This window comes from Protopterus annectens, chromosome 8.part0, assembly GCF_019279795.1.
Source record: "Protopterus annectens isolate FY-2018-M chromosome 8.part0, PAN1.0, whole genome shotgun sequence".
NCBI classification, from domain to species: Eukaryota; Metazoa; Chordata; order Ceratodontiformes; family Protopteridae; genus Protopterus; species Protopterus annectens.
In genome coordinates this window covers 1,140,878,483-1,140,900,926 of record NC_056741.1, presented here as the reverse complement: position 1 = coordinate 1,140,900,926, position 22,444 = coordinate 1,140,878,483, and the positions used below count along the sequence as shown (strand labels likewise).

The 22,444-nt window shown below is 45.0% G+C and overlaps 1 protein-coding gene across 2 annotated transcripts in view; it reads right to left on the bottom strand.

The window, feature by feature from the left end:
- Positions 1-22,444, bottom strand: part of UBE2Q1 (ubiquitin conjugating enzyme E2 Q1) — a 1,535,148-nt gene that overhangs the window by 324,607 nt on the left and 1,188,097 nt on the right. The gene's annotated exons all lie outside the window — the stretch shown is intronic.

Sequence of the window (22,444 nt, the reverse complement as noted above, 5' to 3'; positions counted from 1 at the left end):
CCCCAAGCTATGTCTGAGGCATCTGTCGTTAGAATCTGACTCGCCTCTGGCCGGGTCACAGAGAGTCCCTTGTTTAGGTGACATTCCTGAGCCCACCACAAAAATTCCTTTTGAATGCAAGGTATTATTTGAATGACAGTGTCCAAATCCTGGCAGGGCTGTGTCCATACATTTTGAGATACCATTGCAGCTTCCTCATATGCAGTTTGGCATTGGGAAGCACCAGAATACAAGATGCCATGAACCCTAAGGCTTGAAGGACTGTCCTTGCAGTCAGCCCGGACTGAAGAGATAGTTGATGGAAGTAAAGGGAAAGATTCTTTTGTTTGTCCGGGGTTAAAAAGGCCATCTGGGTTGCTGTATTCAGTCTCACACCCAGAAAGCACATGTCTTGAGAGGGTACTAGACTGGACTTTATTTCGTTCACAGAATACCCCAGGCATCTTAGCACTGCTATCACATATTCCAAATGCTGTAAAAGGTCTTCTTTTTCTTGAGCCAGAATCAGGCAGTCGTCCAAGTAAGGATTGATTTGTATTTCTTTTAGCCTGAAGTAAGCTATCACTGGAGCCAGAACTTTTGTGAATACTCTGGGCGCCGTAGATAAGCCAAAGGGCAATGCAGAGAACTGATAATGGGAATTCCCAGCTCGAAAACGCAGATACTTCCTGCAACTTAGTCTGATAGGCACATGAAGGTAAGCCTCCTTGAGATCTAAAGTTACCATCCAGTGATCTTTTCCCAGCAGAGGTAAAAGCTGTTGTAACGTCAACATTTTGAACTTGGGAATGTCCAGATAAGTGTTGAGGATAGATAAATCCAAAATTGGTCTCCACGTGTTCCCCTTTTTTGGTACTAGGAACAGGCGAGAATAAAATCCTAGGCCCCTTTCTGGCACAGGAACCGGCTGAATGGCCCCTATTTGGAGTAACAGAGAAATTTGCTTGTGAGCCTCTTTTCTTTGTAGAGGAGGAATGTCTGGCATGCCTTTGAAAGGCAAGGTATGGAAATAAAACCTGTAACCGTGGTGAATGATATCCAATACCCATCTGTCTTGGGTAATTAAACTCCAATTTTCTTTGAAAAGTGTCAACCTTCCTCCCAAAGGTGCTGCCAGACGAGAAAGCACTGGCAGCTGAAAAGGCAGGTCATTGGGTCTGTTTACGAAAGGGCTGACCCCTACCCTCACCAGAAGACTGAGCAGGTGAACTCCCTGTTCTAGGCCTAAAAGAACCTTGAGCTCTGCCCCTACCACGTCTAGACCTACCCCTAGACTGGGAATCATAAGCAGGATATGTCCATCCCTTAGTAGGCCAATTTCTACTAAACTTCGGAGGCTGAACCTGCAAAAAATCTTTAACAGTCTGCATAGACTTAGCTTTGTCCTCCATTTTCTTTAAAACTGCTTCAACAGGCGAACCAAACAACACATCAGACTGTAACGGAGCATCCAAAATCCTTGTCTTAACATGCTCAGCTAAATTCTGATCCCTCAGCCAGGCGTGCCTGCGAAGAACAGAACCAGTGGCAGCCACCCTCGAAGAGGCCTGCACAGCATCAAAACCACATTGCAAGGAATGCTTACCCACCTGTTCAGACACATGAACTAAATCCTGCAACTCTTTACACACAATACCTTCCGCCAGAGCATCTACCTTAGACTTCAATTGTGAAAGGAGATAATTTTGATATTTTAACATGTGGAACTGGCAATTCAAAGCCCTCATGGCTAAAGTGGAAGAAGTATACACCTTCTTTCCCCATCTATCCAAAGCCCTTGCCTCTTTATCAGGAGGAACAGGATTTTTAACAACAGAAGCCTTAACACCTTTAGGCCCCTGAGAAACAGTTTCTGGGTCTGCCCTAGGACTCTTAAGATACTTATGAGCTTCAGGCACCCTATAATACCTATCCGGTTTAACTGGGGCAGGAGGCAAAGAATCAGGGTTCAGGGAAGCCTCTGCAAAAACATCTTCCACCACATCCAGAACAGGAGGTATAGCTAAAGGTCTATGCTGGGGTAAAAACAAAAATTCCCTAAGCCTCTTCCTGGAATCAGAGAAATCCTGACCTTCCCATTTAAAATGCTCCCTCATGGAATGAAGAGTCTCTGAAAATGAAAAATCCTCAGGAGGAGAAGCTGAAGGAGTAGAATCATCCACATCAGAATCAGAATAAGGAGGAAACTCCTGCAAGTCTTCAGCCGAAGACTCAGAAGCCTCCGAACACTGCTCAAAACTCTCAAGCTCAGGTTCCACCCTAGGCCTCTTATCAGGAGGGGGCATAGAACCTCTAATCATAGTAATCAAATCTTCTGCCATTTTAAGCATATGTTTCTTAGGCAAAGATCCTGAAGAACTAGGAGAGGCACCCACAGAAGTTAAACCCGGCCTGCCTCTCAAAGAAGCCTTGGAAACAGAAGGGGAGGGCCTAACCACCTTAGGAAGGGAGGGGAGAACAGCCACCTGAGAAGCCCCTTCAGCCTGGCCTACCTCCTGAGAGGACACATCTTGTAACAGTAAAGTCTCCCCCTGAGACTCCAAATTAACTTCTGGCAGAACCACCGGCTCCACCGAGCCTTCTAAAGAACCGACGTCCGGGACTGACGGTTCTTCCAACCTAGGCTTCGCTGCTTTGTCCTTGCGCTTTTTGGACGAAGCGGGCGTCGGAGCATCCGACGGCATTTTATAATTACAACGCTTCCCAAAAACTAACCTGGCACAGTCTAATCTCCTCTTTATAGTGCGTTTGTTAAATCTAGCACAAGAGCGACACCCAACAACGTCGTGCTCAGGCCCTAAGCAAGGTATACACAAGGTATGGTAATCCCTATGAGGTATCGGTTTCCCACAAGAAATACAGTTATTCACTTTTTCTGACATCCGGTTAAATACTGAGGCAAGAAAAAACCAAAATATTCCCCAACGGGGTACTTAGCCAACTTTGATTCGGTCTGAAACTCCGACTTCAGAAAATTTCAGAACGCCAACCTGCACTCGCAAAACTGCTTCTGCATCGGACCATGCGGCAAAAAAGACTGAGGATATGACGTCGGTCATGCGCATTTGTACCCTGACGTCCTGACGTCAGACTAATGCGCCTTGACCGACGTCAGCCATATACTTTGGTATTCGGGCCGACTGGGACAGCGGACTACCCAAGTGTTAGGACTGCAGCAATGTGGGATGAAGAACATCAGTAAAAAGGGGAAGAATCTAAGTATGATATGGATAGATTACAAAAATTCATTTGACAGTATCCCACATTCATGAATAAGAGCGTTTAAAAATGTATACGATACACCCTACACAGAAACTACATCACAGCGACCATGAAACAGTGGCAAACCACTTTGCAGTTAAGCCATGATAAAGGACAAATTATTATTCCAGGGATAAAGGTCCAAAGGAGGATATTCCAGGGTAACACACTGTCACCACTGCTCTTTTGCTTTGCCCTTAATCCATTAAGCTCTCTGCTTAACAGATTACTTCTTGGCTATAATTTGGCTCCCAGAAAGCATAAAAGTGTAAAGACTTCTCATCTTTTCTTGCCGACAATTTAAAACTGTATAGCTCATCAGATGAAGAACTGAAAAGCATAACTGGAAGTAGTCAAAACTCTTTCAGATGACATAAGAATGGTATTTGGTCTTGATAAATGTGCAAAAGCAACCTTTAAAGCAGGAACGCTGCAGCACCAAGAAAAAAAGAAGTTATGTACTTATCATAACGTTCCATGTGTGTTGTCCATCTCGGCCTTTATTCTCACTGGTGGGTCGGATCCAATCCATCTATTCCAGCTTGGCCTTTTACAAAAACGCGAGGCCTTCAGCAAAGCTCGTGGGCCTTACCCATAATGCAGTTCCCTAACTCCCTCAGATCTTGTTTGCCCATGATAACTAATATAAGAGGGAAAGCTATTCATTGCTTAAAGTAGTTTCTGAGGCTATAGAGTTGCACAATATCCAATTAGAGCTCCTCGGTCTCCCAGGAGTATAGGCAGGGGGTATATGGTGGGTGGGTTGTGACAAAGGCCAAGATGGACAACACACATGGAACGTTATGGTAAATACATAACTTCTTTATGGGATGTTGTCAATCTCACCTTTCTCTCACTGGTGGGACCACGTCCCAAGCTACCCGATTCTCGGGAGGCTCACAGGAGAATATTCCTCAGAACCATAGAACCAAAGGATGCTCTGCTCCTGGTGGCCAAATCCACTTTGTAATGAGTAATAAAGGTATGAGGTTTTGCCCATGTTGTGGCAGCACATATATTATCCAAATGGAGCCTAGCTTGAAAAGCTGCAGAAGTAGCTATCGGCTTGGTGGGATGAGCTTTGACGGAGTAGCAAGAGTTTTTTCTTAGCATTATAAATGAAGGAAATAGATTCTAAAAGCCATTTGGATAAGGTAACTTTAGATACTGGTAGGTCTTTCCTAGCGTCAGAGAAACAAACAGCTGGTCTAATTTTAGCAGTTCTATGTAGGTAGAAACATAACTATGAGCGTCCAGTAGATGTAGTGTGTATTCTCCTGTATTCTGGAAGTTTGGGAAGAATACCGGTAACTCGACAGATTGACTTTACTTTCAGACACAACTATGGGCAGTAATGAGGCACTGGTGCATAAAGAAACACTGTCCTTATAAAATACCAGGTATGGCGGCTTGGCAGACAAAGCTTGCAATTCTGAAGCTCTCCTTGCTGAGGTAATGGCTACTAAGAGGAACGTTTTCCAAGAAAAATACTTCAAGTCACAAATAGCAAACAGCTCAAAAGGAGGACAAATATTTGACAATACAAAATTCAGATTCCAAGGCGGGGATGGGTTTTTGTATGGAGGTCTTAGCATTGTAGTTCCTTTCAAGAATGCCTTACAAAGTCTGTTTGACATGATACCATACCCATTTTCGCCTATGTGAAGGTTTGAAACTGCTGCCAAATGAACTCTAATAGTAGCTGCAGCAGCACCTTCACTGAAAAGCTTAGCCAAAAATTCTAGTATAGAATGAACAGGAGCAGTATAGGGGTCTATTTGATTATTTAAGTTTGATGACCGGGGAAGTCCACTGGGCCAAGAAGAGCCCGTTTTCAGTGGAGGCCCGGGGAGAAAAGCTCCAAAATAATTGCAAGTTGCATTTCACATGTCACAAAAGGACATAGTTCATACAGCTAATTAAACATTTACAGATAAGCTCCATGATATTTGCAATGGGCTTGTCACAATGTTACAAAAATGAAAAGATATAATTCAATACAGAGATTTCAACATTTACATAAAGTGAATAGCTTTGTTATAAACTCAACTGTAGATTTAACATTTCAAAATATACAGCTACTAGCCATTAGTAGGTTAGGAAAATATTCTACATGGAGAGGGTAATAGTATATTTGAGATTGGAGAGTATAGTACAATAAATATGAGAGAGAAAATTAGTTGTTGGTAGAGGAGGGATTGTTTTGGGTGGGATAAAGTAAAAGTAGAAGTAGTTGGATGAGTCAGTCCAAGGTGGAATGGGGGGGGGGTTAAGTTGGAGCGTGGCAAGGGCATTCCCATTTGAAACAAAGATGAGAGAGTAGTCGAGACTTGAAATTTGTATGGTTAGGTAGGTTGCGTACGTGTGTGGGGAGAGAGTTCCACTGTTTAGCTAAGGAGTGGGACAGCAGTAGATGGCCAGGAAGTCATGCAGGTTTGTGGACCTGACAGATTTTGTTTTTTGGATCTGAGTGAGCGGTTGGGAATGTAAGGTTTTAAGGAAGTAGCGAGAGCTGGGCAGTTGGCAGATTTAAAGATGAGCTTGTGGGCAATGGTGAGTTGTAGGTAACTGAGGTAGTTGGGTAGGTTCAAGCCAGTTGAGGGTGAGGAGGGAGTGGCAGTGGTGGGATGAGTTTTTTGAACTGGTTGCAAATTTGGAGATCTTGTGGTAGCAGGATTCAAGTTTGGACCGAAGGCCAAGATGGAGATTGGTGAAAAGAGGGGCACCATACAAAAGGAAGGGGAGTAGGAAAGTGGATGCAAAAGTTTGATGGGTAGAGGGGCTTAGGAAGAGGTTGTGCCTATAAGGAGACCTAACTTTTGGTGGGTTTTCTTGATTCCGGGGCGGATGTGGGTGTCAAATTTTAGTTCTTCATCAATAATGATGCCAAGAAGCTTGGTGTTGGGGATGATTTCAAGGAGGATGTTGTTTTGGCTCTGTATGGTGAATGTGGATTTGTCAGTGGAGTTTATGGTAGGGGAAAAACGATTAGCTTGGTTTTATTTGCATTTAGTGCTAGATGGTTAGACTGCATTCAGGTTTCTGTTTTGGAGAAGACTAGTTGGGTTTTTGCTAGGAGCTCGGAGGGGGAGAAGACTGAGCAGATGATTGAGTCATCCACATATTGGATGACAGATGAGTCTGGGATGGATTGGTGAAAGTTGTTAATGAACCGGTTGAAGAGAAGAGGGCCAAGAACAGAACCTTGTGGGACACCTGTGGTTGTAGGAAGGAAGGGGGAGGTTGAAGTTTTCCACTGGACAGCTTGTTGACGGTTGGACAAGTAGCTGGAAAACCAGGCGATAGTGGTGGAAGAGAGGTGTAGGGTGGAGAGTTGGGATTTAAGTAGGGTGTGTGAGATGGTGTCAAAGACCTTTGACAGATCTAGGAATAGTGTGAATATGAACTTGGTGCTATGGCTAGGGCAGAAGTCGTGTTGAGTAGGAGAGAGGAGCTTGTTTAGTGTTAGGTGTGCCATGAGTTGTGCTTGTCTTGTTTTTTCTAGTATTTTAGGAAGAGGGGAAAGCATGGCAACAGGCCTAAAGTTGATGGTATCAGTATTTTTGCCATCTTTGTGGAGGAGGATGATGTAAACATGGCACCAGATAGAAGGGATGTACGATTCTTGCATGGATCTATTTATAAGAATAGAGCTGGGATAGGCAATAATGTGTGCAGATTGTTTGAGGAAGGTGGGTGGAAAGTTGTCGGGTGTATTGCAACAGGGTTTGAGTAGAAGTCTTTTTATAGTGCTTGTGGGGAAGGGCTTGAGGCAGAAGGATGTGGAGGAAGGTTGATGATTGGGGTGGTGGTTGGGGCAGGAGGGGGTGGTGGTGGAGGAGTGGTGGGAAGGAGGCTGATAGTTTAGCTATGCAGTCTGTGAAGAATGAGTTGAACTGGCTGGCTGTTTCAAGGTTGGAGAGGTTGGGGTCTGGGCAGGTGTTTTCTTTGTTGCCAGGATGCAGCATGGATGAGATGGAGTCCCAGAATTTTCTGGGATTTGTTGAGTGCAAGGGTTGGAGTTCGGAGTAATAGGCTTTGCAGTCTTCAATTATTAGTTTTTTTGCAGAGTTTCGTAGTTGCTTATACTCTAGGAGAGTGTTAGTATTTTTATGTTTTTGATATTGTTTCCATTTTTTGTCCCTTTGGTGCAAGGCTAGTTTAGTATCTTTTGATAACCATGGGCAGGGATTGGTTTTGATGCGTTTGGCTCAGGGGGGGGGGGGGGCTTCCTGACTGATTAGGGTTAGGAATGAGTGGTTAAAGTAGGAAATGGCATCATCTAGAGGAAGGGTTTTTAGAGGGGACCAGTCAGTGTGCTTTAAGCATTCGGAGAAAGTCAAAAGGGATAAAAGAGGAGAGGTTGCGAGTTTGGATGTAGTGGTGTTGTTTATGCAGTGGAGATGGAAGACGGTCGGTGAAGGCTGGTAGGTGATCGCCGAGAGGATCAGGTAGTGTTTCGGCTTTGGTGATGAGGTTTGGGTTAGGTTTAGTGGATTAGTGTTACTCCATGAAACAAATCTTTTCCATTTCCCTTTGTACAGCTTATGTGCACATGATTTATGAGAAGACTGGAGAAGAAAGGAAAGGAAACCTGGCAATCAGGGGAACTGGAGCAGCCAAGCTATTAAGTTTGAGATTGTTTATATTGGGGTGGACCATCCCTGATGGGCGAGTCAGGTGGTCTGGAACAGGATCCAGAATCCATGGTTCGTCCCGAACACGAGGCTGAAGGAAGGGAAATCAAATCGGTCAAGGCCAATAGGGGGCAATTAGGATTAGGGTCATCTTCAATAAACTTGCTTTCTGAAGAAATTTGGTGATTAGAGGAATTAGTGGAAAGGCATAAAGAACCCAGCCACTGGGGATGCACAAGCCAGTGCATTTCTTTGTGCCGGTCCCAAGCCCGGATAAATGGGGAGGGTTGTGTCAGGAAGGGCATCCAGTGTAAAACATTTGCCAAATGAGATATGCGGAAACCAATACAGATTTACATACCGGATAGGTCGAGGCCCGGGTTAACAACGATCGCCACCAGTACTGTCAGCCGAGAGAATGCTGGCAGAAATTGGGCTACTGTTGGCCGAAGGAGGAGAAGGAGAAGAAGAGGGGGAAGGCATGCCCGAAGGCAGGAAGAGAGGAGAAAGGTTAGGAGTGTGGTAGTGAGGGTAGGAATTTTGAATGTTGGCAGCATGACTGGCTAGCTGATATGATGGACAGAAGGAAGGTTGATATATTATGTGTACAAGAGACCAGGTGGCAGGGAAGTAAGGCCAGGTGTATTGGAAGTGGGTTCAAATTGTTCTATCACGGTGTGGATGTGAGGAGAAATAGGGTAGGGGTTATCCTGAAGGAACAGTATGCCAAGAGTATTTTGGAGATAAAAAGAGTGTCGGACAGAGTGATGTTTATGAAGATGGAAATTGATGGTGTAATGATGAATGTTGTTAGTGCATATGCTCCTCAAGTTGGGTGTACGATGGATGAGACAGAAATATTTTAGAGTGAGCTGGATGAAGTGGTGATGACTGTACCCAAAGGTGAGAGAGTGGTGATCAGAGCAGATTTCAATGGACATGTTGGTGAAGAGAACAAAGGGGATGAGGAAGTAATGGGTAGGTATGGTGTTAAGGAAAGGAATGCAGAAGGTCAGATGGTAGTGGATTTTGCAAAAAGGATGGACATGGCTGTGGTGAATATGTACTTTAACAAGAGGGAGGAGCATAGGGTGACATACAAGAGTGGAGAGAAATGCACACAGGTGAATTACATCCTATGCAGGAAGGCCAGTTTGAAGGAGATTGGAGACTGTAAAGTGGTGACAGGGGAAATTATAGTTAGGCAGCATAGAATGGTGGTCTGTAGAATGACATTGGTGATCAAGAAGAGGAGGAGGAGTGTGAGGGCAGCACCAAGGATCAAATGGTGGAAATTGAAAAAGGTGATTGTGAGGTGGAGTTCAGGGAAGAGTTAAGACCGGCAATGGGTGGCAGTGAAGTGTTACTGAATAGCTGGGTAACTACAGCAGAGCTAGTAAGGGAGACTGCTAGAAAGGTGCTTGGTGTGACATTTGGACAGAGGAAGGAGGACAAGGAGACCTGGTGGTAGAATGAGGAAGTACAGGAGAGTATACGGAGAAAGAGATTGGCGAAGAAGAAGTGGGATTTGTCAGAGAGATGAAGAAAGTAGACAGGTGTATAAGGAGATGAGGTGCATGGTAAAGAGAGAGGTGGCAAAGGCTAAGGATAAGGTGTAGAGAGAGTTGTATGAAAGGTTGGACACTAAGGAGGGAGAATAGGACCTGTGCCAATTGGCTAGACATAGGGACCGAGCTAGGAAAGATGTGCAACAGGTAAGAGTGATAAAGGATAATGAGTGAAACGTACTCACTAGCAAGGAGAATGTGTTGAACAGATGGAAAGAGTACTTTGACATGCTGATGAATGAAAAGAATGAGAGAGAGAAGGCTGGATGATGTGGGGATAGTGAATCAGGAAGTGCAATAGATTAGCAAGGTGTAAGTAAGGATAGCTATGAAGAGGATGAAGAATGGAAAGGCTATTGGTCCAGCTGACATACCTCTGGAAGCTTGGAGGTGTTTAAAAGAAATGGCAGTGGAATTTTTAACCAGATTGTTTAATGAAACCTTGGAAAGTGAGAGGATGCCTGAGGAGTGGAGAAAAAGTGTTCTGGTACCAATTTTTAAGAATAAGGGTGATGCGCAGAGCTGTAGTAACTACAGAGGGATAAAACTGATCAGTCACAGCATGAAATTATGGGGAACAGTAGTGGAAGCTAGGCTAAGAAGGGAGGTGATGATTAGTGATCAGCAGTATGGTTTCATGCCAGGAAAGAGCACTACAGATCCGATGTTTGCTCCGAGTGTTGATTGAGAAGTACAGAGAAGGTCAGAAGGAGTTGCACTGTGTCTTTGTGGACTTAGAGAAAGCACATGACCAGGTGCCTAGAGAGGAGTTGTGGTATTGTATGAGGAAGTTGGGTGTGGCAGAGAAGTATGTAAGAGTGGTACACGATATGTACAAGGGTAGTGTGACAGCGGTGAGAACTGCAGTGGGAGTGACAGATGCGTTTAAGGTGGAGGTGGGATTACATCAAGGATCAGCTCTGAGCCCTTTCTTATTTGCACTGATGATGGACAGGTTGACAGATGAGATCAGACAGGAGTCCCTGTGGACTATGATGTTTGCAGATGACATTGTGATATGTAGTGAGAGTAGGGAACAGGTTGAGGAGACCCTGGAGAGGTGGAGATATGCTCTAGAGAGGAGAGGAATGAAGGTCAGCCGGACTAAGACAGAATATATGTGTGTGAATGAAAGGGAGGATAGAGGAATGGTGAGAATGCAGGGAGTAGAGTTGGCGAAGGTGGATGAGTTTAAATACTTGGGAGCAACAGTTCAGAGTAATGGTGAGTGTGGAAGAAAGGTGAAGAAGAGAGTGGGTGGAGAAGAGTGTCAGGAGTGATTTGTGACAGACGAGTACCAGTAAGAGTGAAAGGGAAGGTCTACAAAAGGGTAGTGAGACCAGCTATGTTATATGGGTTGGAGACAGTGGCATTGACAAAAAGGCAGGAGTCAGAGCTGGATGTGGCAGAGTTAAAGATGTTAAGATTTGCACTGGGTGTGATGAGGGTAAACAAGATTAGGAATAAGTATATTCAGGGTCAAGCCCATGTTGGACAGTTTGGAGACAAAATCAGAGAGGCGAGATTGCATTGGTTTGGACATGTGCTGAGGAGGGATGCTGGGTATTATTGGGAAAATGATGTTAAGAATGAAGCTGCCAGGTAAGAGGAAAAGAGGAAGGCCTAAGATAAGGTTTATTGATGTAGTTAGAGAGGACATGCAGGTGGTTGGTGTGACAAAGCAAGATGCAGAGGACAGGAAGAAATGGAAACAGGTACCTGCTGTGGCGACCCCCTAACCGGGAAAAGCCAAAAGAAGAAGAAGAAGTGGAAAGGCATAAAGAAGTCCCAGGGGCCAATCATGAACAAGTGCATCCCCTTGGGGACCCCCATGGAGGGAGGATCAGGGCAAAGTATTTGGTGCATTTTGCACTGGTGGGCAAAGCAAAGAGGTTGCAGAAAGGCTGGCCCCATTTTCGGAAGATCTCTTCTGCAACATCTTGATTGAGGGACCACTAGTGAGGCCATAATATGGCTCTGCTCAATTTGTCTGCTATTATGTTCGATTTCCCCAGAATGTGCGCTGCTATCAAAAAGCGGCTGGAAGATGTTGCCCAGTGCCAGACCCTCAGGGATTCCCGACAAAGGGGATAAAATGTGGTTCCCCCTTGTTTATGTAGAAGATCACAGACATGTCTGACTGGATTGCTATTGTTCACAGTGGGAGACAGTCTTGAAATGCTTGCAGCGCCAAAAGGACTGCCCTCATTTCCAGGATGTTTATATGTTTATGTGCAAAATGGGCCTTGTATTGTTGACAGATGCCTTAAATTGTCTTCCCCAAATAATGCCCCCCCCCCCCCCCATCTAAGAAGCATCCGTGGTCACTGTGGCTTTAGGTTGAGGAAGAATAAAATGATGACCTTGAGACACCAGGGAGAGTGAATCCACCACTAAGGATCCCTGTTACATTAATTTATCATGATCTTGTGTGTCACTGGAAGTTCTAGAATTGACCACTGTGTCTAAAGTAACTATTGAAGAATTCTCATGTGGAGATGAGCTAGGGAAATGAGGACAACTGAAGCAGCCAATTTGCTCAACACTTGGAGAACTAGTTTGGCAGAGACTTGTTTCTTTCTGAAGATTTTTACATAATGCCGAAGATCGTCCACTCTGTCTTGCAGAAGTTTTGCTATCAACATTGTTGTGGTTATCTCTGCTCCTATGAAGGCCACGCTCTGACATGGCTCTAGAGCAGATTTTTTTGTAAATTATGTCAATTTCCAAGTAGGAACAGAGTTGTAGAGTGCAGTCCTTGGCTTGTAGCAAAAGCTGCCTGGTTGGAGCGATTATGAGCCAGTCGTCCAGATATGAAAACACCCGGAAACCTTGGCTTCTCAGGTGACTTGCCACTACTGCCATGCATTGTGTGAACACTCTGGGGGCTATAGAGACACCAAAGTGCAGAGTTCGAAATTGAAAGTGACTGGCTCCCAGCCAGAAGCGCAAATGCCTTCTGGATCACCTTTCCATTCGTATATGGTAGTACGCATCCTGAAGGTCTATAGAGCACATCCAATTGTCTTTTTTTTCAAGAATGGAAGTATCTACTGCAGTGTCACCATTCAGAAAGTACAGTTGTGTACACTTGCCATAAATGTAGATGTTCGAGTGTATTCACTGTTGCAGTCCTAACTAATGGGTTATCTGGCTTCCAGTAGCCCTCAGTCGGCCAGAATACCAAAGGTAAGTAAAAATGACATTGGTTGCCGTTGGTTGTAAAGGACATCAGGGTGTCCAATACAAAAGGAGGCAGCTGACGTCACTTCCTCAGTCTTTCTTGCCATAACAGTCAGGAGCCCCCAGAAAATAAGCCTTAAACCAAAAACAAATTTGGCAAATAACAAATTCAGCCTATACCTCAGGAAAAGAGAATAGGAGAAGACCAAAAAAGGGGGAAGGAGGGAGGGAAACCAGGACTGCAACAGCGAATACACTTGAACAACTACATTTATGGTATGTGTACACAACTGTACTATGTTCATCGTGTTTCAATGTTACAGTCCTAACTAATGGGTTGATTACCAAAGTCCAGAGAAAAAGGGCGGAGGAACCAACAGAATTAAGGGTTGGAGATAATGCTCTACAACACAGCAGTGGCAAACCCTGCCCTGGCTCTGGAAAACAGAGGCAAATTATAATGTTTTGTGAAAGTGTGAACAGAAGACCATGTGGCAGCCTCCAAAATATCTTTAGTAGGGACACCCCTTAGAAAGGATGCAGAAGTGGAAGCCGCTCTAGTTGAGTGGGTCCTAACCCCTTGTGGAGTAGCTTTGCCATGTAATGCAATGTGCAATCCATTTAGAAATGGTTTGCTTAGAAATAGCCTTGCCCTGGCCTCCAGGGGCAAAACTGACCAACAACTGCGCTGTTTTCCGAAGGTCTTTAGTCCTGTCCAGGTAAAGCCTGAGCTGTCTGTGCACATCAAAAGAATGTAGGATCCTTTCACCTTTATTTCGAGGATTAGGAAAGAAGGTAGGAAGGTATATGGACTAATTAAGAGTAAGGCTAGAAACCACCTTGGACATAAAGGAGGGATTAGTTCTCAGAGAGATTATATCTTCATGGAAAATAAGAAAAGGCTCCACGGCCATCAAAGCTTGCAGGTCCAAAACCCTCTTGCTGAAGTTATAGCCAAGAGGAAGGCAGTCTTCCAAGAGAGAAACTTTAAATCCGCAGAGGCAGTTGGCTCAAAAGGAGGAAGAGCGAGTTTCTCTAGAACAAAATTAAGATCCCAGACAGAAGTAGATGCTCTTCTGGGAGGTTTTAAGTTGCAAGCACCTCTGAGAAACATTTTCACCAGGGGATGAGAGAAAATGGGTTGTTCAAGAGAACAATGAGCAGAAATGGCTGAAGCATGGATCTTGATAGAGGAAAAAGAAAGACCACCCTGAAGCAAATTAGCCAGGTATTCCAGGATCAGAGGAAGGGTAGGCTGAGAAGCAGATTCCCCTCTAGCCTGCATCCATTGAGAGAACCTTTCCCAGCACGTCAACCACCTGTTGGGAAAGGGAGGAAGAAAGGGAAGGAGTCATACAATGAGCCATGCTGCCAAATGGAGAGATTGAAGATGAGGATGCAGAATGTTTCCCCCTTCCTGAACCAAAAGATCTGGCTTCAGAGGAAGATGCCAAGGAGGAAAATGGGAGAGACTGCTAAGCAGCAGATACCAATGCTGTCTGGGCCAGTCCGGAGCTATGAGAATAGTCCTTTGTTGTTCAGTCCTGATATTCACTAATACTCTGGGAAGAAGAGGAGGGAAGGCATACACTGACAGCAACGTCCAAGGGAAGGACAGAGCATCCACTTTCTGGGCTCTGCTGTGATGCTGTCTGGTGCAAAAGAGGGTAGAAGATGGTTGTCTGGGGAGGAGAAAAGATCCACCTGAGGTGTGCCCCACTGTTGAATGATGATGTAAAAGACTGCTCTGTTCAGCTGCCACTCATGAGGATCCAGGGTTTGCCTGCACAACTGGTCTGCCAAAACACTGAGCCTTCCAGGAAGAAACTGAACTAGGAGATGCAGGTCCAGGGATGCTGCAATAGTCCAAAGATTCATGCTTTATCTGCACAGGGGGTAAGACTGAGTCCCTCCCTGCTTATTGATATACCATGACTGTAGTGGTGTCTGTTCTGATAAGCAGGGTCCCTGGAGAAAGATGATGCTTGAAAGCTAGTAAGGCCTGCTGAACTGCAATCAACTCTTTTAGATCTATGCGCAGGTGCATCTGATGGGCGTTCCAACGTCTCTGTATGCATCTGCCATCCAGGTGTGCTCCCCAGGCGTAGTCCTATGCGTCTGTAGTCAGAACTTAAGTAGCAGGAGGTGCTTGAAAAGGCATGCCTTTGTTTTGTAGACAGGCTGTTGCCCACCATAGAAACTCCGTCTGCACAGATGGAAGCAGAAGAATCATATCCAGGTCCTCTGTGTGTTGACACCAAATGTTCTTGAAGTACCATTGCAATTTCCTCATATGCAGTCTTGCATATGGAATCATGAGAATACAAGATGCCATGAATCCCAGAGCTTGCAGGTATTTCCTTGCAGGGAGCTGGGACAGGCTTGCCAAGTCCTTGAAGTAAATTGAAAGAGTTGTCTGCTTCTCCTGGGTGAGATGCATCATATGGGCGCCTGTATTCAGACTCGCTCCCAGGAATGTTATCTCCTTGGATGGTACCCATTTTTGATTTTTCCTCGTTGAGAGTGTAACCCAGGGAAGAGAGAAGAGTCTTTATGAATTCCAGATCCTTTAATAGCTGTTCTTGATAATTTGCTTGATTCAGACAGTCGTCCAAGTATGGGTAAATCTGAATTTTCTTCTGCCTGCAAAAAGCAATGACTAAAGCCAGGCACTTTGTGAAGACTCTAGGAGCAGTAGATAAGCCAAAGGGCAGCGCAGAGAATTGATAATGTTGCTTGTCCACTCTTGAAACGAAGATACTGCCTGCAACTTTCCCTGATAGGGATGTGCAGATAAGCCACTTTGAGATCCAAGGTTACCAGCCAGGAATCCTTTTCTAGCAGTGGTAGCTACTGATGCAGAGTGAGCATTTTGAACTTTGGAATTACTAGAAAAGAGTTCAGAATGGAAATATCTAGGAGAGGACGCCAGGTGCCTTCTTTTTTTGGAACTAAGAAAAGCCTGGAATAAAAGCCCTGGCCTATCTGCTGAGCAGGAACTGATTCTATTGCTCCCAGATGAGACAAAGACAAAATTTGTTTTTCTACTTCCGCCCTTTGGTTTGGAGGAACGTCTGGGAATCCCTTGGGAGCTGGAAAGGTGCGGAAAGAAAACTTGTGCCCTAGGGACACTGTTTTGAGCACCAATTTGTCGTCTGTGACAGTGGCCCAGACATCTGCAAAAAGGGCCAACCTTCCCCCTAAAGGACTCTCCAGGCAAGCAAGAACAGGCAGAAGTTGTAAAAAGTCATTGAGAGTGTTTTGATTGAGATGCAGGCTTGGAGCTTCCCCCCTTAGAAGTGGAAGCCTGCCAACGCCTAGACCTTTGAGGGGTAGCCGTCTGCCCTCTAGTCCTGGAATGGTTCTGCTGCTGGTATCAGGAAAGGTCAAACTCTTGGAAGGGTAATTCCTGCTAAAGCGAGGGGGTTGCACTTGCAGAAAATCCTTAACAGTTTGCATGGACTTGGCCTTATCCTCCATCTTAAGTACCTCCTCTGCTTTGCTGCCAAAAAGACTGTCTTTATGCAAAGGTACATCCAAAAGCTTAGCCTTGACAGGTTCTGGAAGAGGCTGTTCTCTGAGCCAAGCATGCCTTCTAATAACAGACCTAGTAGCCGCAGCCCTGCTGGAGGCTTCAAGGATGTCAAAACCACAATGCAAAGAATGCTTATTGACCAGACTTGCGGAATTCAATAAATTCTACATGTCTTTACTCTCTGCCAAAAGAGGCACACTTGCTATCCTAGACTTAACAGCCTCCAAGGTGTGCTGCTGGTACTTCAGCATATGAAAATGACAATTGCTAGCCCTAATAGCTAGGGTAGCAGAGGTATAAACTTTCTTACCCCACCTATCTAGGTTCCTAGATTCCCTGTCAGAGGGAACAGGATTCCTGGTAACAGCGGCCTTAACCCCTTAAGGGTCCTGAGAAATAATCTCTGGATCCGCCAATGGGTTCCTGAAAAGAAACAGATGAAAATCAGGGACTCTGTAGTACCTGTCCGGTTTATGGGGAGCAGGAGGAACCAAATTTGGAGTCAAGGAATTTTCCAGAAAAACATCAACAACAACTTCCAACACTGGGGGAATAGCAAGAGGCTTATGCTGAGGTAAATCCAGAAACTCCCTAATCCGTTTCTTAGATTGGGGATAATCCTGACTTTCCCATTTAAAATGTTCTCTGAGGGTATTTAAAGTATCACCAAAAGAGAAATCCTCCGGAGAGGCCGAAAGAATGGTCTGCTCTGCATTTTAATCCTCAAAAGAAGAAAAAGCCTGAGAAAATTCCCCTTCATCAGCAGAAATGCTGGAAGAATCTGAACCTGAACAGGACGAAACCTCAGGGGAAACATCCCTACTCCTTTTAAGAGGAGGAGGAGGAGGCTGAGAACCCCTAATAACAGTCAACAAATCATTAGCCATTTTAACCATTTGGGATTGAGGGGAATGAGAAGAAACTGGAGCCTGCCTTTTCACAGGACTCGGGAGGCATGTCAACCGCCGAAATTGCAGCAGTCGTCGAAGGAAGAAGTTTGTTGTCAGAACACAAAACGGAGGCCTCGGACACCGGAGTCAGCTTAGCGGTTCTGGCTCCAGCAGGAGGCGACCAAGGATAGGTCGGAAGGCAAAATGGAGGCCGAAGGCCTAAGGGGCTCAGACTCAATCAAGGCCTGCGGTTGTACAGCTGTGGACTGCAGGGACTGCAAAGGCATCTCACTGGCTACCGCCTGACTGACGACCAACTTATCATCCGAGGAGTTAGCTTTCTGAGATCTGTCATGGTCCTTATCCTTACGTTTCTTCGGAATATCCGAAGCCTGAAGACCGGCGAATGCCATACCAACTAATTTAGGCCAAACTCCAAAATAGCTAGCCAAAATCTTAGCCCGACGATAGATAGTATGCGGATTAAAGGAGGCACAGATCACAATTGGGAAAGTCGTGGTCAAGACCTACACAAATAATGCAATAGGAATGAAAATCTCTATGGGGAATCTGCTTTCAACAGGTAAGGCAATTATTAACTTTTTCTGACATACGTTAAGGAAAGAAAAGAGGATCCCCAATGGGATTACTTAGCTGTAGTAGACCAACTCTTGTAGTCGGAAATCAACAAAGGTAAACTGCCGAATGGCACTCATGCATGAAAAGCTTCTGTTTCGGGCTCCGCGACAAGGAAGAAGTGAAGTCGACTGCCTCCTTTTGTATCGGACTCATTGACGTCCTTTACAACCAACAGCAACTGATGTCATTTTTACTTACCTTTGGTATTCTGGCCGATTGAAGGCTACCGGGAGCTGGATAACCCATTAGTTAGGACTGCAACAGTGAAACATGATAAACATCTTGGTCTTTTTCACAGATTTGTTCAGAATGCTGAGATCCAAAATGGGTCTCCAGTCCCTTTTTCTTTGGAATTAAAAAGAACCTTGACTAAGTTCCAAATCCTCTCTGGTCTGTGGGGACTTCTTGGATGACTTTCTTAGTAACATTTGAATTTCTAAGGTTGCTTGTTTCTTTTGACTGGGTGGATGTCTGGAATTGATTTATTTATTGAAGTGGGGAAGGAGAAGGGAATGATATAACCCCTGGATATTGTGTCCTGCACCAATCTGTCATTTATTTTCTGCCAGGTATGAAGGTACGGAAACAATCATCCCTGACTGCCTCCAGAGGTGAGCAATTGGGCACCCCCCTTCAGGACCACACCGCCTCTAGAGGAACTTTCATACTGTGTGTCTTAGAAAGACCTTTGTGATTTTTTGAACCACATCTTTCTACTGCCTCTCTGACCTTTGGTAAAGGGTCTAGTAGGTGTGGAAAAGCATACTCCAATGGCAAATAAGGTCTAGTGAAAGTTTTTTTTTTTTTACTTTGGGCCTAAAAAGGGGGGAGCTGTCAAAGGGGGGTTAATGAAGGAAGATTTGAAGGGCTCTGCAAACTCGCAAAGGTGCATCCCGGCTTGCCTTCGAAGAGAGATGCCTGAACCTGCTGCTCTACTAATTCCATCTGCTGCATATTAGAGTTTCATGAAAGAGTTTACAACTGAATTGAGGGTGGCGAGTTGAGCGGTTATTTTTGCTGCTACTGTGTCAGCTACAGCTCCTTGGAGGGAGTCTAACAGTTCTTTCAACAGGTCCCTCTGTAATCTAGTAAAATGAGTCAAGTAGTTCAGTGAACAGAAGGCAAAGGTTGCTGATGAAAAAAAGTGCTTCCCATACCTATCCATGGTTCTAGAATCTTTTCTCAGGGGATGGATAGAGGAACTGGTCTCAGATAGTTCCTTTTTAGTGGCTGCTGCCATGACCATGGCATCAACTGCTACACCTTTAGTGAGGAAAGACTTAGCCTTGGGTGCAGTAATACATTTACTTAGCCTCCTAGGAGTCAGTTCCATGGAGTCTGGGGTCTCCCAAGCTTTCCAAGAGATTAAATCAATAAGCTCATCGGAAGGAGGGGGGGGGTCACCCAAGAGGTGGAAGGGCGAGACTTTAAAGCCTTCAAGGTATACAGACTCCTTAGCTCAAGGGGATGTGGACTGCCAGTCACCTCTCTGCTTTAACATTTCCAGGATGTCTCGAAAAGAGACATCTTCAGGAGGTGAATGTCTGGTCCATTCTGCTTCACTGAGGTCAGTATCAGATGTGACTGACTCTTCTGGGGAGTCCAGATGCTTCCTCTTGCAAATCCTCTAATGAGAGACTTCCTCACTGGGGTAGTCTGGGGAAGATTCAGAAGGGGGGATTCCTTGCTGTACAGCATGAGGCCTGCGGTCTCTGTGGTCCTGTAGAGATGGTACATGAGAAGGTAAAAGCACCAGCCCAGAACTGGAAGGAAGATTCAGGATAGACTGCGTCTGAGATTGGGATGTAGTCATTACCCTTCTCATAACCTCAAAGGCATTCCGGCCCTGATCCGAAGAATACCTGGACCCAACAAGAGAGTTGTCGGAGCTGAGGGAATCCCCGGTGCAGGAAATAGAAGATCTGAGGTAGAGGTAGGATTCCAAAACTCACCCGTGCTGAACCCCCAGAGGCAGGGTCGGATCCAGAGAGATCCGAACCTGCTGTGTGGGTCTGACCACGGAGTGTCTGCTCCTAGAGGTCGTCTGCTCCGACTGAGCAAAAGCACTAAGGGCAGACTTCGGTTCCAAGGACACCCATATGTCTAGGATCTGAGACAGAACCTGTTGGACATCCGGATCTTCTGGCTCCGAAATCAGAGGATGGATTGGAGAAGGAGCAAGCACCAATAGGGAGAACTTTGTTGGTTCTGATTCCTTTGGTCTCAGATCCAATAACAATTTGGCCAAGGCCGGTGTCTTCAGGAGCCTCTGCACCACCTTGTGCACATCGTCAGACAATCTCCAGGTAGACAGAGTAGATAAGGTTGGGACCTGGACTTAGTCAAAAAGGGAGATGGGAGCCGAGAAGGTATTGGTTCCAAAGATGGAGAATGGCTACGGTATCTAAACTCAGTAGGAGTCGAAGAGGTCTTTGCTGAAGCCTCAAGCTGCTCAGATGAATTCTTGGATCTGGTAGCGACTGTCTGCTCCGAAGAATCTGTCTGAGCAGACAGCCTAGGAAATTTTTGATTCAGCATCCGAAGATGACTCTGGAATCGAACAAGTTTATTTTTGAGACTTGTCAGATTTAGATGAAGCTGTGGACTCTGGTGAAATAGCCTCAGAAAAAGGAGACTTAAGCAATCCTTTTAACATGAGCTTGTTTTTACACTCCATAAGAGCCCACTGAATGAATCTGTGACAAATGGAGCACGACTCTTAAAGATGAACAGGTCCCAAGCAATACACACACAGTGCGTTATTCACTTAGGAGCATCATCTTACCACACTGTTCACATTTTTTGAACCCGAAGGGTTTTCCTTCCTCTGTTTTTGAGACATAATGAGCTATAGATGAAAAAAAGTCAGGTTAAAGGAAAAATACCACACACAAAGGAACATTCTAACTGAAACAGATGCCAAAGGAGTTAAGGAAAAGGGAAAAAGGTAAGTTTTTTTTTTTTTTTTTTTTTTTACAAAAAAAAAAGAACAGATCATCCTCTAACTTTTTCAGATGAGAGGGATAGATGGGAACAACCACCAAATGGGAGAAACATCCTCTAATTTAAACGGATGTGGGAAAGAAAAAAGCACCCCAGAGGAGAAGGAATGAAGGGGACAACACTCACTCTGAAAAATACAAAAAAATGGGTAAAGAATTTACAAAACAATTAGTAAATACCCACTAAATAACTATTAAACAACTATCTAAGAAAGATTTTAAAGCAAGAAAGATTAAAGTAAAAATGAAAATATCACTTGGCCCAAAGCTTGCTGGAGAAGCACTTCTTTCGCAGAGCGGCATATGAGATCTGAGGGAGATGGGGAACTGCATTATGGGTAAAGTAGAATGCCCAGGAGCTTTTATAAAAGGCAGAGACAGATCTGATGAATTGGATCTGACCCAGCAGTGAGAATAAAGGTGAGACTGACATAGGTTCATAGGTTGGTACTAGGCTATCGGCCCTAGGGCCTATACAAGCCTAGCCATAACAATTCCCTGGCTATTTCTTCCCACACTATTTACCTCCCTGACCCCTGTCTAGCAGGGTGACTGACGTGATCCCTGGGGTGAATTTCCTTTCTCCCATCCAATCGTCAAGGTTCCTTTTGAAGATGGCCAAAGAGGAGCTTTGCTTGAAATGTATGGGCAGTCTATTCCAGAGTCTGGGGAGTCTCTGGGTCAAGAACCTATCCCTTCAGCATGCTTTGTTTACTGTAATGACAAGGTTTAGATCCCTGGAGCATGTGGCTCTGAGGGATTGGGATTTCTTTAAGTGTAGCATGTCCAGCAGCTCTGGGTTTGACATGGCCTTCTATGTTAAGCAGAGATCGCCTCTGAGTAGATGATATGCGACAGAGTATAGCTGGAGTTTAAGGTGGTCAACGTAGGGCATCTGCTTTAGGCCTGTGATTCTCTTACTGAGTTATTTCTGTGGCCTTTCCAGTTGTTGCAGATGTCTTGAGAGGTACATACCAAACGGGGAGTTGTATTCTATGATGGGTCTAATGAGGGACGAGTACAGTGGGACAATGACCTCCTTTTTCCTGGATGAAAAGCCCTTAGAGATGAGGTGTGCCACATAGAAGGATTTCCTGACTGTTGTGGCGATGTGGTTATTGAAGGTTAGACCACTGTCCACCTGTGTCCCTAAGTCTCTTATCACACTTTCAGTGTTTAGTGTACTGCCACCTATGTGGTAATTCATGGTTCATAGGTTAGTACTAAGCTAACTGCCCTTGCGAGCTATTTTAAGCCTAGCCAATTATCCCTTGTGAGACTCAAACCCTGCACCTTGTGTTTGTAAGGCAAACACCTTAACCATTGGGCCACCCTCCCATGGGTACATGTTTTTTCCCAAAGGGGATAACTATAAATTTCTTGGCACTGAGCTTGAGCCCATGACTCTGGCACCAAGCATCTGTTTCTGTAAGGCCTTTTTGTAGAGTATCCACATCATCTGGAGATTCAATAATGGCTCCCAGTTTGCAGTAATGTACGAACTTTGTTAGCCAGAGTCACTTAGTGTTGACCTGTACTTCAGAGAAGTAGATACCAAACAAGAGTGGTCCCAGGACTGAACCCTGAGGTACTCCACTTGTCTGGAGCTGGATTTGGAGTCGGCTACTTTTACAGTGTGGGTTCTGTCAGTAAGCCAGTTGGCAACCCGAGTGAAGTAGGGATTAATGCCCAGCGTAGTAAGTCTATCTATGATTCCAGAGTGGGGGAT